The sequence below is a fragment of the Pleurodeles waltl genome, chromosome 1_2 (assembly GCF_031143425.1).
Source record: "Pleurodeles waltl isolate 20211129_DDA chromosome 1_2, aPleWal1.hap1.20221129, whole genome shotgun sequence".
Lineage (NCBI taxonomy): Eukaryota > Metazoa > Chordata > Amphibia > Caudata > Salamandridae > Pleurodeles > Pleurodeles waltl.
In genome coordinates, this window is record NC_090437.1 from 301120480 (window position 1) to 301140347 (window position 19868).

Consider the following 19868-nt stretch of genomic DNA (forward strand, 5'->3'; position numbering starts at 1 on the left):
ACCATTCAACCTATTTTATTATCTGCATGGCACCTTCCTCACAAAATACAGCTCAATTCTGGCCCCCCTTAGGCCATATTTGTGCTCTCCAGAACACCAATTTGAAGAAAAAACGAATTCATTCATAAATGAAGATAAGACCTTGCTCTTTTTTAAACTACTTGAGCAAAAAGAGGAAGGTGGCAGGTGGGGGTGGCAAGATTTGTAAATGTGCCCAACTAATGCAATCAAATAATGAGTTAAATTGTTCCTGTATTTTTTTTAAGTAAAAATAATCTTTTTACGTGCAAGAAATCAAATACTTGATTTTTTTCAATCTAAAGATACTTTAAAGGCTGTGGCTGGATTCAAACCCCTGTCCATGAGTATCTTCCTGCACCAAAGGTACTAGACTTTGCCACTGAGCTAGAGGCCCTTGATGGTCTTCAGTTGTGCAAGAGACCCTATCAGCATCTGACAGGCCTTGGTGTCATTGCTAATGGCTTCCCCTGCACAGGACACATCAGAGCCATGATATAGGGAAGATTTGACAAGTTAGAGATAGGGAAGCCCGTCTGGTCCAGTGGGTAAGTTCCTGCCTTCCACCCAGACAAGCAGGGTTCGATTCCCATGCCTGGCAGATGACACACTCAATTTCTCAGCAAGCAACTGTGAGTTAACCCCTTTTTTCTTGTAGTTTACCTTCCAAATCCTGCAACACCTTCACCACAAATACAGTCCAATCATTCCTCGATACTCATTCACTCAGTCATTCCACTTCTCCATTCTACAGGCTCAACAAAAACCAACAAGAACAAGAGCTGGTTCAGCAAGCAGATTTAAAGCCTCTCTTTGGATTTATCTTGATGCTGCTGCCCTCTAGTAATGTTATATGGCAACTGCAGCATAATCACAGGATTGAGAAAGGGGCAGTCCTATGCAAATAATCTCCTCCCATGATTACTTCTCTGAGCTTCTGTAGTGGTACGATGATAGGATCTTCAACAAATGGTCTTCAGCAGATTTCTAAAGTTGCCAAATTGTCTTAGGCTAAGGATTGTTCCAGTCGAAGGCCTTCAGATAAGGACCCCACCCTCACTTAGCAGTGTCCAGATTTACCTGCAGTAATGCTCTATACAGAACATGGGCGTTCGTGGGCTTACTGTAAAGGTTGCATGCTTAAACCGGGATGTCTAAAGTCCCAGTCCTGGTCTCATTGTCAGAGGCACAGTATAACATAGCATGCCAGACATGGCTATGCAGTGCCATGCCAAACCAACTGCCCCTTCCCCACGCTTGCTGCATCATGTATTTTCAAGGCATAGTCAATCAGAGGCCTGACTTTGTCTTTTTCTATCACTTCAAAATTCAACATGCTACCTTCTGACTGCAGCTAATAAGGGCTCTTTCACCTGCACAACATTTTACCCTGCATTAAATCAAAACCATTCAACCTATTTTATTATCTGCATGGCACCTTCCTCACATAATACAGCTCAATTCTGGCCCCCCTTAGGCCATATTTGTGCTCTCCAGAACACCAATTTGAAGAAAAAACGAATTCATTCATAAATGAAGATAAGACCTTGCTCCTATTTAAACTACTTGAGCAAAAAGAGGGAGGTGGCAGGTGGGGGTGGCAAGATTTGTAAATGTGCCCAACTAATGCAATCAAATAATGAGTTAAATTGTTCCTGTATTTTTTTTAAGTAAAAATAATCTTTTTACGTGCAAAAAATCAAATACTTGATTTTTTGCAATCTACAGATACTTTAAATGCTGAGGCTGGATTCAAACCCCTGTCCATGAGTATCTTCCTGAACCAAAGGCACTAGACTTTGCCACTGAGCTAGAGGCCCTTGATGGGCTTCACTTGTGCAAGAGACCCTATCAACATCTGACAGGCCTTGGTGTCATTGCTAATGGCTTCCCCTGCACAGGACACATCCGAGCCATGATATAGGGAAGATTTGACAAGTTAGAGATAGGGAAGCCCATCTGGTCCAGTGGGTACGTTCTTGCCTTCCACCCAGACAAGCAGGGTTCGATTCCCATGCCTGGCAGATGACACATTCAATTTCTCAGCAAGCAACTGTGAGTTAACCCCTTTTTTCTTGTAGTTTACCTTCCAAATCCTGCAACACCTTCACCACAAATACAGTCCAATCATTCCTCGATACTCATTCACTCAGTCATTCCACTTCTTCATTCTACAGGCTCAACAAAAACCAACAAGAACAAGAGCTGGTTCAGCAAGCAGATTTAAAGCCTCGCTTTGGATTTATCTTGATGCTGCTGCCCTCTAGTAATGTTATATGGCAACTGCAGCATAATCACAGGATTGAGAAAGGGGCAGTCCTATGCAAATAATCTCCTCCCATGATTACTTCTCTGAGCTTCTGTAGTGGTACGATGATAGGATCTTCAACAAATGGTCTTCAGCAGATTTCTAAAGTTGCCAAATTGTCTTAGGCTAAGGATTGTTCCAGTCGAAGGCCTTCAGATAAGGACCCCACCCTCACTTAGCAGTGTCCAGATTTACCTGCCGTAATGCTCTATACAGAACATGGGCGTTCGTGGGCTTACTGTAAAGGTTGCATGCTTAAACCGGGATGTCTAAAGGCCCAGTCCTGGTCTCATTGTCAGAGGCACAGTATAACATAGCATGCCAGACATGGCCATGCAGTGCCATGCCGAACCAACTGCCCCTTCCCCAAGCTTGCTGCATCATGTATTTTAAAGGCATAGTCAATCAGAGGCCTGACTTTGTCTTTTTCTATCACTTCAAAATTCAACATGCTACCTTCTGACTGCAGCTAATAAGGGCTCTTTCACCTGCACAACATTTTACCCTGCATTAAATCAAAACCATTCAACCTATTTTATTATCTGCATGGCACCTTCCTCACATAATACAGCTCAATTCTGGCCCCCCTTAGGCCATATTTGTGCTCTCCAGAACACCAATTTGAAGAAAAAACGAATTCATTCATAAATGAAGATAAGACCTTGCTCTTTTTTAAACTACTTGAGCAAAAAGAGGAAGGTGGCAGGTGGGGGTGGCAAGATTTGTAAATGTGCCCAACTAATGCAATCAAATAATGAGTTAAATTGTTCCTGTATTTTTTTTAAGTAAAAATAATCTTTTTACGTGCAAGAAATCAAATACTTGATTTTTTTCAATCTAAAGATACTTTAAAGGCTGTGGCTGGATTCAAACCCCTGTCCATGAGTATCTTCCTGCACCAAAGGTACTAGACTTTGCCACTGAGCTAGAGGCCCTTGATGGTCTTCAGTTGTGCAAGAGACCCTATCAGCATCTGACAGGCCTTGGTGTCATTGCTAATGGCTTCCCCTGCACAGGACACATCAGAGCCATGATATAGGGAAGATTTGACAAGTTAGAGATAGGGAAGCCCGTCTGGTCCAGTGGGTAAGTTCCTGCTTTCCACCCAGACAAGCAGGGTTCAATTCCCATGCCTGGCAGATGACACACTCAATTTCTCAGCAAGCATCTGTGAGTTAACCCCTTTTTTCTTGTAGTTTACCTTCCAAATCCTGCAACACCTTCACCACTAATACAGTCCAATCATTCCTCGATACTCATTCACTCAGTCATTCCACTTCTCCATTCTACAGGCTCAACAAAAACGAACAAGAACAAGAGCTAGTTCAGCAAGCAGATTTAAAGCCTCGCTTTGGATTTATCTTGATGCTGCTGCCCTCTAGTAATGTTATATGGCAACTGCAGCATAATCACAGGATTGAGAAAGGGGCAGTCCTATGCAAATAATCTCCTCCCATGATTACTTCTCTGAGCTTCTGTAGTGGTACGATGATAGGATCTTCAACAAATGGTCTTCAGCAGATTTCTAAAGTTGCCAAATTGTCTTAGGCTAAGGATTGTTCCAGTCGAAGGCCTTCAGATAAGGACCCCACCCTCACTTAGCAGTGTCCAGATTTACTTGCAGTAATGCTCTATACAGAACATGGGCATTCGTGGGCTTACTGTAAAGGTTGCATGCTTAAACCGGGATGTCTAAAGTCCCAGTCCTGGTCTCATTGTCAGAGGCACAGCATAACATAGCATGCCAGACATGGCCATGCAGTGCCATGCCAAGCCAACTGCCCCTTCCCCACGCTTGCTGCATCATGCATTTTCAAGGCATAGTCAATCAGAGGCCTGACTTTGTCTTTTTCTATCACTTCAAAATTCAACATGCTACCTTCTGACTGCAGCTAATAAGGGTTCTTTCACCTGCACAACATTTTACCCTGCATTAAATCAAAACCATTCTACCTATTTTATTATCTGCATGGCACCTTCCTCACATAATACAGCTCAATTCTGGCCCCCCTTAGGCCATATTTGTGCTCTCCAGAACACCAATTTGAAGAAAAAACGAATTCATTCATAAATGAAGATAAGACCTTGCTCCTATTTAAACTACTTGAGCAAAAAGAGGGAGGTGGCAGGTGGGGGTGGCAAGATTTTTAAATGTGCCCAACTAATGCAATCAAAAAATGATTTAAATTGTTCCTGTATTTTTTTTAAGTAAAAATAATCTTTTTACGTGCAAAAAATCAAATACTTGATTTTTTTCAATCTAAAGATACTTTAAAGGCTGTGGCTGGATTCAAACCCCTGTCCATGAGTATCTTCCTGCACCAAAGGCACTAGACTTTGCCACTGAGCTAGAGGCCCTTGATGGGCTTCACTTGTGCAAGACACCCTATCAGCATCTGACAGGCCTTGGTGTCATTGCTAATGGCTTCCCCTGCACAGGACACATCAGAGCCATGATATAGGGAAGATTTGACAAGTTAGAGATAGGGAAGCCTGTCTGGTCCAGTGGGTAAGTTCCTGCCTTCCACCCAGACAAGCAGGGTTCAATTCCCATGCCTGGCAGATGACACACTCAATTTCTCAGCAAGCATCTGTGAGTTAACCCCTTTTTTCTTGTAGTTTACCTTCCAAATCCTGCAACACCTTCACCACAAATACAGTCCAATCATTCCTCGATACTCATTCACTCAGTCATTCCACTTCTCCATTCTACAGGCCCAACAAAAACCAACAAGAACAAGAGCTGGTTCAGCAAGCAGATTTAAAGCCTCTCTTTGGATTTATCTTGATGCTGCTGCCCTCTAGTAATGTTATATGGCAACTGCAGCATAATCACAGGATTGAGAAAGGGGCAGTCCTATGCAAATAATCTCCTCCCATGATTACTTCTCTGAGCTTCTGTAGTGGTACGATGATAGGATCTTCAACAAATGGTCTTCAGCAGATTTCTAAAGTTGCCAAATTGTCTTAGGCTAAGGATTGTTCCAGTCGAAGGCCTTCAGATAAGGACCCCACCCTCACTTAGCAGTGTCCAGATTTACCTGCAGTAATGCTCTATACAGAACTTGGGCGTTCGTGGGCTTACTGTAAAGGTTGCATGCTTAAACCGGGATGTCTAAAGTCCCAGTCCTGGTCTCATTGTCAGAGGCACAGCATAACATAGCATGCCAGACATGGCCATGCAGTGCCATGCCAAACCAACTGCCCCTTCCCCACGCTTGCTGCATCATGCATTTTCAAGGCATTGTCAATCAGAGGCCTGACTTTGTCTTTTTCTATCACTTCAAAATTCAACATGCTACCTTCTGACTGCAGCTAATAAGGGCTCTTTCACCTGCTCAACATTTTACCCTGCATTAAATCAAAACCATTCAACCTATTTTATTATCTGCATGGCACCTTCCTCACATAATACAGCTCAATTCTGGCCCCCCTTAGGCCATATTTGTGCTCTCCAGAACACCAATTTGAAGAAAAAACGAATTCATTCATAAATGAAGATAAGACCTTCCTCCTATTTAAACTACTTGAGCAAAAAGAGGGAGGTGGCAGGTGGGGGTGGCAAGATTTGTAAATGTGCCCAACTAATGCAATCAAATAATGAGTTAAATTGTTCCTGTATTTTTTTAAAGTAAAAATAATCTTTTTACGTGCAAAAAATCAAATACTTGATTTTTTTCAATCTAAAGATACTTTAAAGGCTGTGGCTGGATTCAAACCCCTGTCCATGAGTATCTTGTAGCACCAAAGGCACTAGACTTTGCCACTGAGCTAGAGGCCCTTGATGGGCTGCACTTGTGCAAGAGACCCTATCAACATCTGACAGGCCTTGGTGGCATTGCTAATGGCTTCCCCTGCACAGGACACATCAGAGCCATGATATAGGGAAGATTTGACAAGTTAGAGATAGGGAAGCCCATCTGGTCCAGTGGGTAAGTTCCTGCCTTCCACCCAGACAAGCAGGGTTCGATTCCCATGCCTGGCAGATGACACACTCAATTTCTCAGCAAGCAACTGTGAGTTAACCCCTTTTTTCTTGTAGTTTACCTTCCAAATCCCGCAACACCTTCACCACAAATACAGTCCAATCATTCCTCGATACTCATTCACTCAGTCATTCCACTTCTCCATTCTACAGGCTCAACAAAAACCAACAAGAACAAGAGCTAGTTCAGCAAGCAGATTTAAAGCCTCGCTTTGGATTTATCTTGATGCTGCTGCCCTCTAGTAATGTTATATGGCAACTGCAGCATAATCACAGGATTGAGAAAGGGGCAGTCCTATGCAAATAATCTCCTCCCATGATTACTTCTCTGAGCTTCTGTAGTGGTACGATGATAGGATCTTCAACAAATGGTCTTCAGCAGATTTCTAAAGTTGCCAAATTGTCTTAGGCTAAGGATTGTTCCAGTCGAAGGCCTTCAGATAAGGACCCCACCCTCACTTAGCAGTGTCCAGATTTACCTGCAGTAATGCTCTATACAGAACATGGGCGTTCGTGGGCTTACTGTAAAGGTTGCATGCTTAAACCGGGATGTCTAATGTCCCAGTCCTGGTCTCATTGTCAGAGGCACAGCATAACATAGCATGCCAGACATGGCCATGCAGTGCCATGCCAAGCCACCTGCCCCTTCCCCACGCTTGCTGCATCATGCATTTTCAAGGCATAGTCAATCAGAGGCCTGACTTTGTCTTTTTCTATCACTTCAAAATTCAACATGCTACCTTCTGACTGCAGCTAATAAGGGCTCTTTCACCTGCACAACATTTTACCCAGCATTACATCAAAACCATTCAACCTATTTTATTATCTGCATGGCACCTTCCTCACATAATACAGTTCAATTCTGGCCCCCCTTAGGCCATATTTGTGCTCTCCAGAACACCAATTTGAAGAAAAAACTAATTCATTCATAAATGAAGATAAGACCTTGCTCCTATTTAAACTACTTGAGCAAAAAGAGGGAGGTGGCAGGTGGGGGTGGCAAGATTTGTAAATGTGCCCAACTAATGCAATCAAATAATGAGTTAAATTGTTCCTGTATTTTTTTTAAGTAAAAATAATCTTTTTACGTGCAAAAAATCAAATACTTGATTTTTTTCAATCTAAAGATACTTTAAAGGCTGTGGCTGGATTCAAACCCCTGTCCATGAGTATCTTCCTGCACCAAAGGAACTAGACTTTGCCACTGAGCTAGAGGCCCTTGATGGGTTTCACTTGTGCAAGAGACCCTATCAGCATCTGACAGGCCTTGGTGTCATTGCTAATGGCTTCCCCTGCACAGGACACATCAGAGCCATGATATAGCGAAGATTTGACAAGTTAGAGATAGGGAAGCCTGTCTGGTCCAGTGGGTAAGTTCCTGCCTTCCACCCAGACAAGCAGGGTTCGATTCCCATGCCTGGCAGATGACACATTCAATTTCTCAGCAAGCAACTGTGAGTTAACCCCTTTTTTCTTCTAGTTTACCTTCCAAATCCTGCAACACCTTCACCACAAATACAGTCCAATCATTCCTCGATACTCATTCACTCAGTCATTCCACTTCTCCATTCAACAGGCTCAACAAAAACCAACAAGAACAAGAGCTGGTTCAGCAAGCAGATTTAAAGCCTCTCTTTGGATTTATCTTGATGCTGCTGCCCTCTAGTAATGTTATATGGCAACTGCAGCATAATCACAGGATTGAGAAAGGGGCAGTCCTATGCAAATAATCTCCTCCCATGATTACTTCTCTAAGCTTCTGTAGTGGTACGATGATAGGATCTTCAACAAATGGTCTTCAGCAGATTTCTAAAGTTGCCAAATTGTCTTAGGCTAATGATTGTTCCAGTCGAAGACCTTCAGATAAGGACCCCACCCTCACTTAGCAGTGTCCAGATTTACCTGCAGTAATGCTCTATACAGAACATGGGCGTTCGTGGGCTTACTGTAAAGGTTGCATGCTTAAACCGGGATGTCTAAAGTCCCAGTCCTGGTCTCATTGTCAGAGGCACAGTATAACATAGCATGCCAGACATGGCCATGCAGTGCCATGCCGAACCAACTGCCCCTTCCCCACGCTTGCTGCATCATGTATTTTCAAGGCATAGTCAATCAGAGGCCTGACTTTGTCTTTTTCTATCACTTCAAAATTCAACATGCTACCTTCTGACTGCAGCTAATAAGGGCTCTTTCACCTGCACAACATTTTACCCTGCATTAAATCAAAACCATTCAACCTATTTTATTATCTGCACGGCACCTTCCTCACATAATACAGCTCAATTCTGGCCCCCCTTAGGCCATATTTGTGCTCTCCAGAACACCAATTTGAAGAAAAAACGAATTCATTCATAAATGAAGATAAGACCTTGCTCCTATTTAAACTACTTGAGCAAAAAGAGGGAGGTGGCAGGTGGGGGTGGCAAGATTTGTAAATGTGCCCAACTAATGCAATCAAATAATGAGTTAAATTGTTCCTGTATTTTTTTTAAGTAAAAATAATCTTTTTACGTGCAAGAAATCAAATACTTGATTTTTTTCAATCTAAAGATACTTTAAAGGCTGTGGCTGGATTCAAACCCCTGTCCATGAGTATCTTCCTGCACCAAAGGTACTAGACTTTGCCACTGAGCTAGAGGCCCTTGATGGTCTTCAGTTGTGCAAGAGACCCTATCAGCATCTGACAGGCCTTGGTGTCATTGCTAATGGCTTCCCCTGCACAGGACACATCAGAGCCATGATATAGGGAAGATTTGACAAGTTAGAGATAGGGAAGCCTGTCTGGTCCAGTGGGTAGGTTCCTGCCTTCCACCCAGACAAGCAGGGTTCGATTCCCATGCCTGGCAGATGACACACTCAATCTCTCAGCAAGCATCTGTGAGTTAACCCCTTTTTTCTTGTAGTTTCCCTTCCAAATCCTGCAACACCTTCAACACAAATTCAGTCCAATCATTCCTCGATACTCATTCACTCAGTCATTCCACTTCTCCATTCTACAGGCTCAACAAAAACGAACAAGAACAAGAGCTAGTTCAGCAAGCAGATTTAAAGCCTCGCTTTGGATTTATCTTGATGCTGCTGCCCTCTAGTAATGTTATATGGCAACTGCAGCATAATCACAGGATTGAGAAAGGGGCAGTCCTATGCAAATAATCTCCTCCCATGATTACTTCTCTGAGCTTCTGTAGTGGTACGATGATAGGATCTTCAACAAATGGTCTTCAGCAGATTTCTAAAGTTGCCAAATTGTCTTAGGCTAAGGATTGTTCCAGTCGAAGGCCTTCAGATAAGGACCCCACCCTCATTTAGCAGTGTCCAGATTTACTTGCAGTAATGCTCTATACAGAACATGGGCATTCGTGGGCTTACTGTAAAGGTTGCATGCTTAAACCGGGATGTCTAAAGTCCCAGTCCTGGTCTCATTGTCAGAGGCACAGCATAACATAGCATGCCAGACATGGCCATGCAGTGCCATGCCAAGCCAACTGCCCCTTCCCCACGCTTGCTGCATCATGCATTTTCAAGGCATAGTCAATCAGAGGCCTGACTTTGTCTTTTTCTATCACTTCAAAATTCAACATGCTACCTTCTGACTGCAGCTAATAAGGTTTCTTTCACCTGCACAACATTTTACCCTGCATTAAATCAAAACCATTCAACCTATTTTATTATCTGCATGGCACCTTCCTCACATAATACAGCTCAATTCTGGCCCCCCTTAGGCCATATTTGTGCTCTCCAGAACACCAATTTGAAGAAAAAACGAATTCATTCATAAATGAAGATAAGACCTTCCTCCTATTTAAACTACTTGAGCAAAAAGAGGGAGGTGGCAGGTGGGGGTGGCAAGATTTTTAAATGTGCCCAACTAATGCAATCAAAAAATGATTTAAATTGTTCCTGTATTTTTTTTAAGTAAAAATAATCTTTTTACGTGCAAAAAATCAAATACTTGATTTTTTTCAATCTAAAGATACTTTAAAGGCTGTGGCTGGATTCAAACCCCTGTCCATGAGTATCTTCCTGCACCAAAGGCACTAGACTTTGCCACTGAGCTAGAGGCCCTTGATGGGCTGCATTTGTGCAAGAGACCCTATCAACATCTGACAGGCCTTGGTGGCATTGCTAATGGCTTCCCCTGCACAGGACACATCAGAGCCATGATATAGGGAAGATTTGACAAGTTAGAGATAGGGAAGCCCATCTGGTCCAGTGGGTAAGTTCCTGCCTTCCACCCAGACAAGCAGGGTTCAATTCCCATGCCTGGCAGATGACACACTCAATTTCTCAGCAAGCAACTGTGAGTTAACCCCTTTTTTCTTGTAGTTTACCTTCCAAATCCTGCAACACCTTCACCACAAATACAGTCCAATCATTCCTCGATACTCATTCACTCAGTCATTCCACTTCTCCATTCTACAGGCTCAACAAAAACCAACAAGAACAAGAGCTAGTTCAGCAAGCAGATTTAAAGCCTCGCTTTGGATTTATCTTGATGCTGCTGCCCTCTAGTCATGTTATATGGCAACTGCAGCATAATCACAGGATTGAGAAAGGGGCAGTCCTATGCAAATAATCTCCTCCCATGATTACTTCTCTGAGCTTCTGTAGTGGTACGATGATAGGATCTTCAACAAATGGTCTTCAGCAGATTTCTAAAGTTGCCAAATTGTCTTAGGCTAAGGATTGTTCCAGTCGAAGACCTTCAGATAAGGACCCCACCCTCACTTAGCAGTGTCCAGATTTACCTGCAGTAATGCTCTATACAGAACATGGGCGTTCGTGGGCTTACTGTAAAGGTTGCATGCTTAAACCGGGATGTCGAAAGTCCCAGTCCCAGTCCTGGTCTCATTGTCAGAGGCACAGTATAACATAGCATGCCAGACATGGCCATGCAGTGCCATGCCAAACCAACTGCCCCTTCCCCACGCTTGCTGCATCATGTATTTTAAAGGCATAGTCAATCAGAGGCCTGACTTTGTCTTTTTCTATCACTTCAAAATTCAACATGCTACCTTCTGACTGCAGCTAATAAGGGCTCTTTCACCTGCACAACATTTTACCCTGCATTAAATCAAAACCATTCAACCTGTTTTATTATCTGCATGGCACCTTCCTCACATAATACAGCTCAATTCTGGCCCCCCTTAGGCCATATTTGTGCTCTCCAGAACACCAATTTGAAGAAAAAACGAATTCATTCATAAATGAAGATAAGACCTTGCTCCTATTTAAACTACTTGAGCAAAAAGAGGGAGGTGGCAGGTGGGGGTGGCAAGATTTGTAAATGTGCCCAACTAATGCAATCAAATAATGAGTTAAATTGTTCCTGTATTTTTTTTAAGTAAAAATAATCTTTTTACGTGCAAGAAATCAAATACTTGATTTTTTTCAATCTAAAGATACTTTAAAGGCTGTGGCTGGATTCAAACCCCTGTCCATGAGAATATTCCTGCACCAAAGGTACTAGACTTTGCCACTGAGCTAGAGGCCCTTGATGGTCTACAGTTGTGCAAGAGACCCTATCAGCATCTGACAGGCCTTGGTGTCATTGCTAATGGCTTCCCCTGCACAGGACGCATCAGCGCCATGATATAGGGAAGATTTGACAAGTTAGAGATAGGGAAGCCCGTCTGGTCCAGTGGGTAAGTTCCTGCCTTCCACCCAGACAGGCAGGGTTCGATTCCCATGCCTGGCAGATGACACACTCAATCTCTCAGCAAGCATCTGTGAGTTAACCCCTTTTTTCTTGTAGTTTCCCTTCCAAATCCTGCAACACCTTCAACACAAATACAGTCCAATCATTCCTCGATACTCATTCACTCAGTCATTCCACTTCTCCATTCTACAGGCTCAACAAAAACCAACAAGAACAAGAGCTAGTTCAGCAAGCAGATTTAAAGCCTCGCTTTGGATGTATCTTGATGCTGCTGCCCTCTAGTAATGTTATATGGCAACTGCAGCATAATCACAGGATTGAGAAAGGGGCAGTCCTATGCAAATAATCTCCTCCCATGATTACTTCTCTGAGCTTCTGTAGTGGTACGATGATAGGATCTTCAACAAATGGTCTTCAGCAGATTTCTAAAGTTGCCAAATTGTCTTAGGCTAAGGATTGTTCCAGTCGAAGGCCTTCAGATAAGGACCCCACCCTCACTTAGCAGTGTCCAATTTTACCTGCAGTAATGCTCTTTACAGAACATGGGCGTTCGTGGGCTTACTGTAAAGGTTGCATGCTTAAACCGGGATGTCTAATGTCCCAGTCCTGGTCTCATTGTCAGAGGCACAGCATAACATAGCATGCCAGACATGGCCATGCAGTGCCATGCCAAGCCAACTGCCCCTTCCCCACGCTTGCTGCATCATGCATTTTCAAGGCATAGTCAATCAGAGGCCTGACTTTGTCTTTTTCTATCACTTCAAAATTCAACATGCTACCTTCTGACTGCAGCTAATAAGGGCTCTTTCACCTGCACAACATTTTACCCTGCATTACATCAAAACCATTCAACCTATTTTATTATCTGCATGGCACCTTCCTCACATAATACAGCTCAATTCTGGCCCCCCTTAGGCCATATTTGTGCTCTCCAGAACACCAATTTGAAGAAAAAACGAATTCATTCATAAATGAAGATAAGACCTTGCTCCTATTTAAACTACTTGAGCAAAAAGAGGGAGGTGGCAGGTGGGGGTGGCAAGATTTGTAAATGTGCCCAACTAATGCAATCAAATAATGAGTTAAATTGTTCCTGTATTTTTTTTAAGTAAAAATAATCTTTTTACGTGCAAAAAATCAAATACTTGATTTTTTTCAATCTAAAGATACTTTAAAGGCTGTGGCTGGATTCAAACCCCTGTCCATGAGTATCTTCCTGCACCAAAGGCACTAGACTTTGCCACTGAGCTAGAGGCCCTTGATGGGCTTCACTTGTGCAAGAGACCCTATCAGCATCTGACAGGCCTTGGTGTGATTGCTAATGGCTTCCCCTGCACAGGACACATCAGAGCCATGATATAGCGAAGATTTGACAAGTTAGAGATAGGGAAGCCCGTCTGGTCCAGTGGGTAAGTTCCTGCCTTCCACCCAGACAAGCAGGGTTCGATTCCCATGCCTGGCAGATGACACACTCAATTTCTCAGCAAGCAACTGTGAGTTAACCCCTTTTTTCTTGTAGTTTACCTTCCAAATCCTGCAACAACTTCACCACAAATACAGTCCAATCATTCCTCGATACTCATTCACTCAGTCATTCCACTTCTCCATTCTACAGGCTCAACAAAAACCAACAAGAACAAGAGCTGGTTCAGCAAGCAGATTTAAAGCCTCTCTTTGGATTTATCTTGATGCTGCTGCCCTCTAGTAATGTTATATGGCAACTGCAGCATAATCACAGGATTGAGAAAGGGGCAGTCCTATGCAAATAATCTCCTCCCATGATTACTTCTCTGAGCTTCTGTAGTGGTACGATGATAGGATCTTCAACAAATGGTCTTCAGCAGATTTCTAAAGTTGCCAAATTGTCTTAGGCTAAGGATTGTTCCAGTCGAAGGCCTTCAGATAAGGACCCCACCCTCACTTAGCAGTGTCCAGATTTACCTGCAGTAATGCTCTATACAGAACATGGGCGTTCGTGGGCTTACTGTAAAGGTTGCATGCTTAAACCGGGATGTCGAAAGTCCCAGTCCTGGTCTCATTGTCAGAGGCACAGTATAACATAGCATGCCAGACATGGCCATGCAGTGCCATGCCAAACCAACTGCCCCTTCCCCACGCTTGCTGCATCATGTATTTTCAAGGCATAGTCAATCAGAGGCCTGACTTTGTCTTTTTCTATCACTTCAAAATTCAACATGCTACCTTCTGACTGCAGCTAATAAGGGCTCTTTCACCTGCACAACATTTTACCCTGCATTAAATCAAAACCATTCAACCTATTTTATTATCTGCATGGCACCTTCCTCACATAATACAGCTCAATTCTGGCCCCCCTTAGGCCATATTTGTGCTCTCCAGAACACCAATTTGAAGAAAAAACGAATTCATTCATAAATGAAGATAAGACCTTGCTCCTATTTAAACTACTTGAGCAAAAAGAGGGAGGTGGCAGGTGGGGGTGGCAAGATTTGTAAATGTGCCCAACTAATGCAATCAAATAATGAGTTAAATTGTTCCTGTATTTTTTTTAAGTAAAAATAATCTTTTTACGTGCAAGAAATCAAATACTTGATTTTTTTCAATCTAAAGATACTTTAAAGGCTGTGGCTGGATTCAAACCCCTGTCCATGAGTATCTTCCTGCACCAAAGGTACTAGACTTTGCCACTGAGCTAGAGGCCCTTGATGGTCTTCAGTTGTGCAAGAGACCCTATCAGCATCTGACAGGCCTTGGTGTCATTGCTAATGGCTTCCCCTGCACAGGACACATCAGCGCCATGATATAGGGAAGATTTGACAAGTTAGAGCAAGGGAAGCCCGTCTGGTCCAGTGGGTAAGTTCCTGCCTTCCACCCAGACAGGCAGGGTTCGATTCCCATGCCTGGCAGATGACACACTCAATCTCTCAGCAAGCATCTGTGAGTTAACCCCTTTTTTCTTGTAGTTTCCCTTCCAAATCCTGCAACACCTTCAACACAAATACAGTCCAATCATTCCTCGATACTCATTCACTCAGTCATTCCACTTCTCCATTCTACAGGCTCAACAAAAACGAACAAGAACAAGAGCTAGTTCAGCAAGCAGATTTAAAGCCTCGCTTTGGATTTATCTTGATGCTGCTGCCCTCTAGTAATGTTATATGGCAACTGCAGCATAATCACAGGATTGAGAAAGGGGCAGTCCTATGCAAATAATCTCCTCCCATGATTACTTCTCTGAGCTTCTGTAGTGGTACGATGATAGGATCTTCAACAAATGGTCTTCAGCAGATTTCTAAAGTTGCCAAATTGTCTTAGGCTAAGGATTGTTCCAGTCGAAGGCCTTCAGATAAGGACCCCACCCTCACATAGCAGTGTCCAGATTTACCTGCAGTAATGCTCTATACAGAACATGGGCGTTTGTGGACGTTCGTGGGCTTACTGTAAAGGTTGCATGCTTAAACCGGGATGTCTAAAGTCCCAGTCCTGGTCTCATTGTCAGAGGCACAGCATAACATGGCATGCCAGACATGGCCATGCAGTGCCATGCCAAACCAACTGCCCCTTCCCCACGCTTGCTGCATCATGCATTTTCAAGGCATAGTCAATCAGAGGCCTGACTTTGTCTTTTTCTATCTCTTCAAAATTCAACATGCTACCTTCTGACTGCAGCTAATAAGGGCTCTTTCACCTACACAACATTTTACCCTGCATTAAATCAAAACCATTCAACCTATTTTATTATCTGCATGGCACCTTCCTCACATAATACAGCTCAATTCTGGCCCCCCTTGGGCCATATTTGTGCTCTCCAGAACACCAATTTGAAGAAAAAACGAATTCATTCATAAATGAAGATAAGACCTTGCTCCTATTTAAACTACTTGAGCAAAAAGAGGGAGGTGGCAGGTGGGGGTGGCAAGATTTTTAAATGTGCCCAACTAATGCAATCAAAAAATGATTTAAATTGTTCCTGTATTTTTTTTAAGTAAAAATAATCTTTTTACGTGCAAAAAATCAAATACTTGATTTTTTTCAATCTAAAGATACTTTAAAGGCTGTGGCTGGATTCAAACCCCTGTCCATGAGTATCTTCCTGCACCAAAGGCACTAGACTTTGCCACTGAGCTAGAGGCCCTTGATGGGCTTCACTTGTGCAAGAGACCCTATCAGCATCTGACAGGCCGTGGTGTCATTGCTAATGGCTTCCCCTGCACAGGACACATCAGAGCCATGATAAAGGGAAGATTTGACAAATTAGAGATAGGGAAGCCCGTCTGGTCCAGTGGGTAAGTTCCTGCCTTCCACCCAGACAAGCAGGGTTCAATTCCCATGCCTGGCAGATGACACACTCAATTTCTCAGCAAGCAACTGTGAGTTAACCCCTTTTTTCTTGTAGTTTACCTTCCAAATCCTGCAACACCTTCACCACAAATACAGTCCAATCATTCCTCGATACTCATTCACTCAGTCATTCCACTTCTCCATTCTACAGGCTCAACAAAAACCAACAAGAACAAGAGCTGGTTCAGCAAGCAGATTTAAAGCCTCTCTTTGGATTTATCTTGATGCTGCTGCCCTCTAGTAATGTTATATGGCAACTGCAGCATAATCACAGGATTGAGAAAGGGGCAGTCCTATGCAAATAATCTCCTCCCATGATTACTTCTCTGAGCTTCTGTAGTGGTACGATGATAGGATCTTCAACAAATGGTCTTCAGCAGATTTCTAAAGTTGCCAAATTGTCTTAGGCTAAGGATTGTTCCAGTCGAAGGCCTTCAGATAAGGACCCCACCCTCACTTAGCAGTGTCCAGATTTACCTGCAGTAATGCTCTATACAGAACTTGGGCGTTCGTGGGCTTACTGTAAAGGTTGCATGCTTAAACCGGGATGTCTAAAGTCCCAGTCCTGGTCTCATTGTTAGAGGCACAGCATAACATAGCATGCCAGACATGGCCATGCAGTGCCATGCCAAACCAACTGCCCCTTCCCCACGCTTGCTGCATCATGCATTTTCAAGGCATAGTCAATCAGAGGCCTGACTTTGTCTTTTTCTATCACTTCAAAATTCAACATGCTACCTTCTGACTGCAGCTAATAAGGGCTCTTTCACCTGCTCAACATTTTACCCTGCATTAAATCAAAACCATTCAACCTATTTTATTATCTGCATGGCACCTTCCTCACATAATACAGCTCAATTCTGGCCCCCCTTAGGCCATATTTGTGCTCTCCAGAACACCAATTTGAAGAAAAAACGAATTCATTCATAAATGAAGATAAGACCTTGCTCCTATTTAAACTACTTGAGCAAAAAGAGGGAGGTGGCAGGTGGGGGTGGCAAGATTTGTAAATGTGCCCAACTAATGCAATCAAATAATGAGTTAAATTGTTCCTGTATTTTTTTAAAGTAAAAATAATCTTTTTACGTGCAAAAAATCAAATACTTGATTTTTTTCAATCTAAAGATACTTTAAAGGCTGTGGCTGGATTCAAACCCCTGTCCATGAGTATCTTCCTGCACCAAAGGCACTAGACTTTGCCACTGAGCTAGAGGCCCTTGATGGGCTGTATTTGTGCAAGAGACCCTATCAACATCTGACAGGCCTTGGTGGCATTGCTAATGGCTTCCCCTGCACAGGACACATCAGAGCCATGATATAGGGAAGATATGACAAGTTAGAGACAGGGAAGCCCATCTGGTCCAGTGGGTAAGTTCCTGCCTTCCACCCAGACAAGCAGGGTTCGATTCCCATGCCTGGCAGATGACACACTCAATTTCTCAGCAAGCAACTGTGAGTTAACCCCTTTTTTCTTGTAGTTTACCTTCCAAATCCTGCAACACCTTCACCACAAATACAGTCCAATCATTCCTCGATACTCATTCACTCAGTCATTCCACTTCTCCATTCTACAGGCTCAACAAAAATGAACAAGAACAAGAGCTAGTTCAGCAAGCAGATTTAAAGCCTCGCTTTGGATTTATCTTGATGCTGCTGCCCTCTAGTAATGTTATATGGCAACTGCAGCATAATCACAGGATTGAGAAAGGGGCAGTCCTATGCAAATAATCTCCTCCCATGATTACTTCTCTGAGCTTCTGTAGTGGTACGATGATAGGATCTTCAACAAATGGTCTTCAGCAGATTTCTAAAGTTGCCAAATTGTCTTAGGCTAAGGATTGTTCCAGTCGAAGGCCTTCAGATAAGGACCCCACCCTCACTTAGCAGTGTCCAGATTTACTTGCAGTAATGCTCTATACAGAACATGGGCATTCGTGGGCTTACTGTAAAGGTTGCATGCTTAAACCGGGATGTCTAAAGTCCCAGTCCTGGTCTCATTGTCAGAGGCACAGCATAACATAGCATGCCAGACATGGCCATGCAGTGCCATGCCAAGCCAACTGCCCCTTCCCCACGCTTGCTGCATCATGCATTTTCAAGGCATAGTCAATCAGAGGCCTGACTTTGTCTTTTTCTATCACTTCAAAATTCAACATGCTACCTTCTGACTGCAGCTAATAAGGTTTCTTTCACCTGCACAACATTTTACCCTGCATTAAATCAAAACCATTCAACCTATTTTATTATCTGCATGGCACCTTCCTCACATAATACAGCTCAATTCTGGCCCCCCTTAGGCCATATTTGTGCTCTCCAGAACACCAATTTGAAGAAAAAACGAATTCATTCATAAATGAAGATAAGACCTTGCTCCTATTTAAACTACTTGAGCAAAAAGAGGGAGGTGGCAGGTGGGGGTGGCAAGATTTGTAAATGTGCCCAACTAATGCAATCAAATAATGAGTTAAATTGTTCCTGTATTTTTTTTAAGTAAAAATAATCTTTTTACGTGCAAAAAATCAAATACTTGATTTTTTGCAATCTACAGATACTTTAAATGCTGAGGCTGGATTCAAACCCCTGTCCATGAGTATCTTCCTGAACCAAAGGCACTAGACTTTGCCACTGAGCTAGAGGCCCTTGATGGGCTTCACTTGTGCAAGAGACCCTATCAACATCTGACAGGCCTTGGTGTCATTGCTAATGGCTTCCCCTGCACAGGACACATCCGAGCCATGATATAGGGAAGATTTGACAAGTTAGAGATAGGGAAGCCCATCTGGTCCAGTGGGTACGTTCCTGCCTTCCACCCAGACAAGCAGGGTTCGATTCCCATGCCTGGCAGATGACACATTCAATTTCTCAGCAAGCAACTGTGAGTTAACCCCTTTTTTCTTGTAGTTTACCTTCCAAATCCTGCAACACCTTCACCACAAATACAGTCCAATCATTCCTCGATACTCATTCACTCAGTCATTCCACTTCTTCATTCTACAGGCTCAACAAAAACCAACAAGAACAAGAGCTGGTTCAGCAAGCAGATTTAAAGCCTCGCTTTGGATTTATCTTGATGCTGCTGCCCTCTAGTAATGTTATATGGCAACTGCAGCATAATCACAGGATTGAGAAAGGGGCAGTCCTATGCAAATAATCTCCTCCCATGATTACTTCTCTGAGCTTCTGTAGTGGTACGATGATAGGATCTTCAACAAATGGTCTTCAGCAGATTTCTAAAGTTGCCAAATTGTCTTAGGCTAAGGATTGTTCCAGTCGAAGGCCTTCAGATAAGGACCCCACCCTCACTTAGCAGTGTCCAGATTTACCTGCCGTAATGCTCTATACAGAACATGGGCGTTCGTGGGCTTACTGTAAAGGTTGCATGCTTAAACCGGGATGTCTAAAGGCCCAGTCCTGGTCTCATTGTCAGAGGCACAGTATAACATAGCATGCCAGACATGGCCATGCAGTGCCATGCCGAACCAACTGCCCCTTCCCCAAGCTTGCTGCATCATGTATTTTAAAGGCATAGTCAATCAGAGGCCTGACTTTGTCTTTTTCTATCACTTCAAAATTCAACA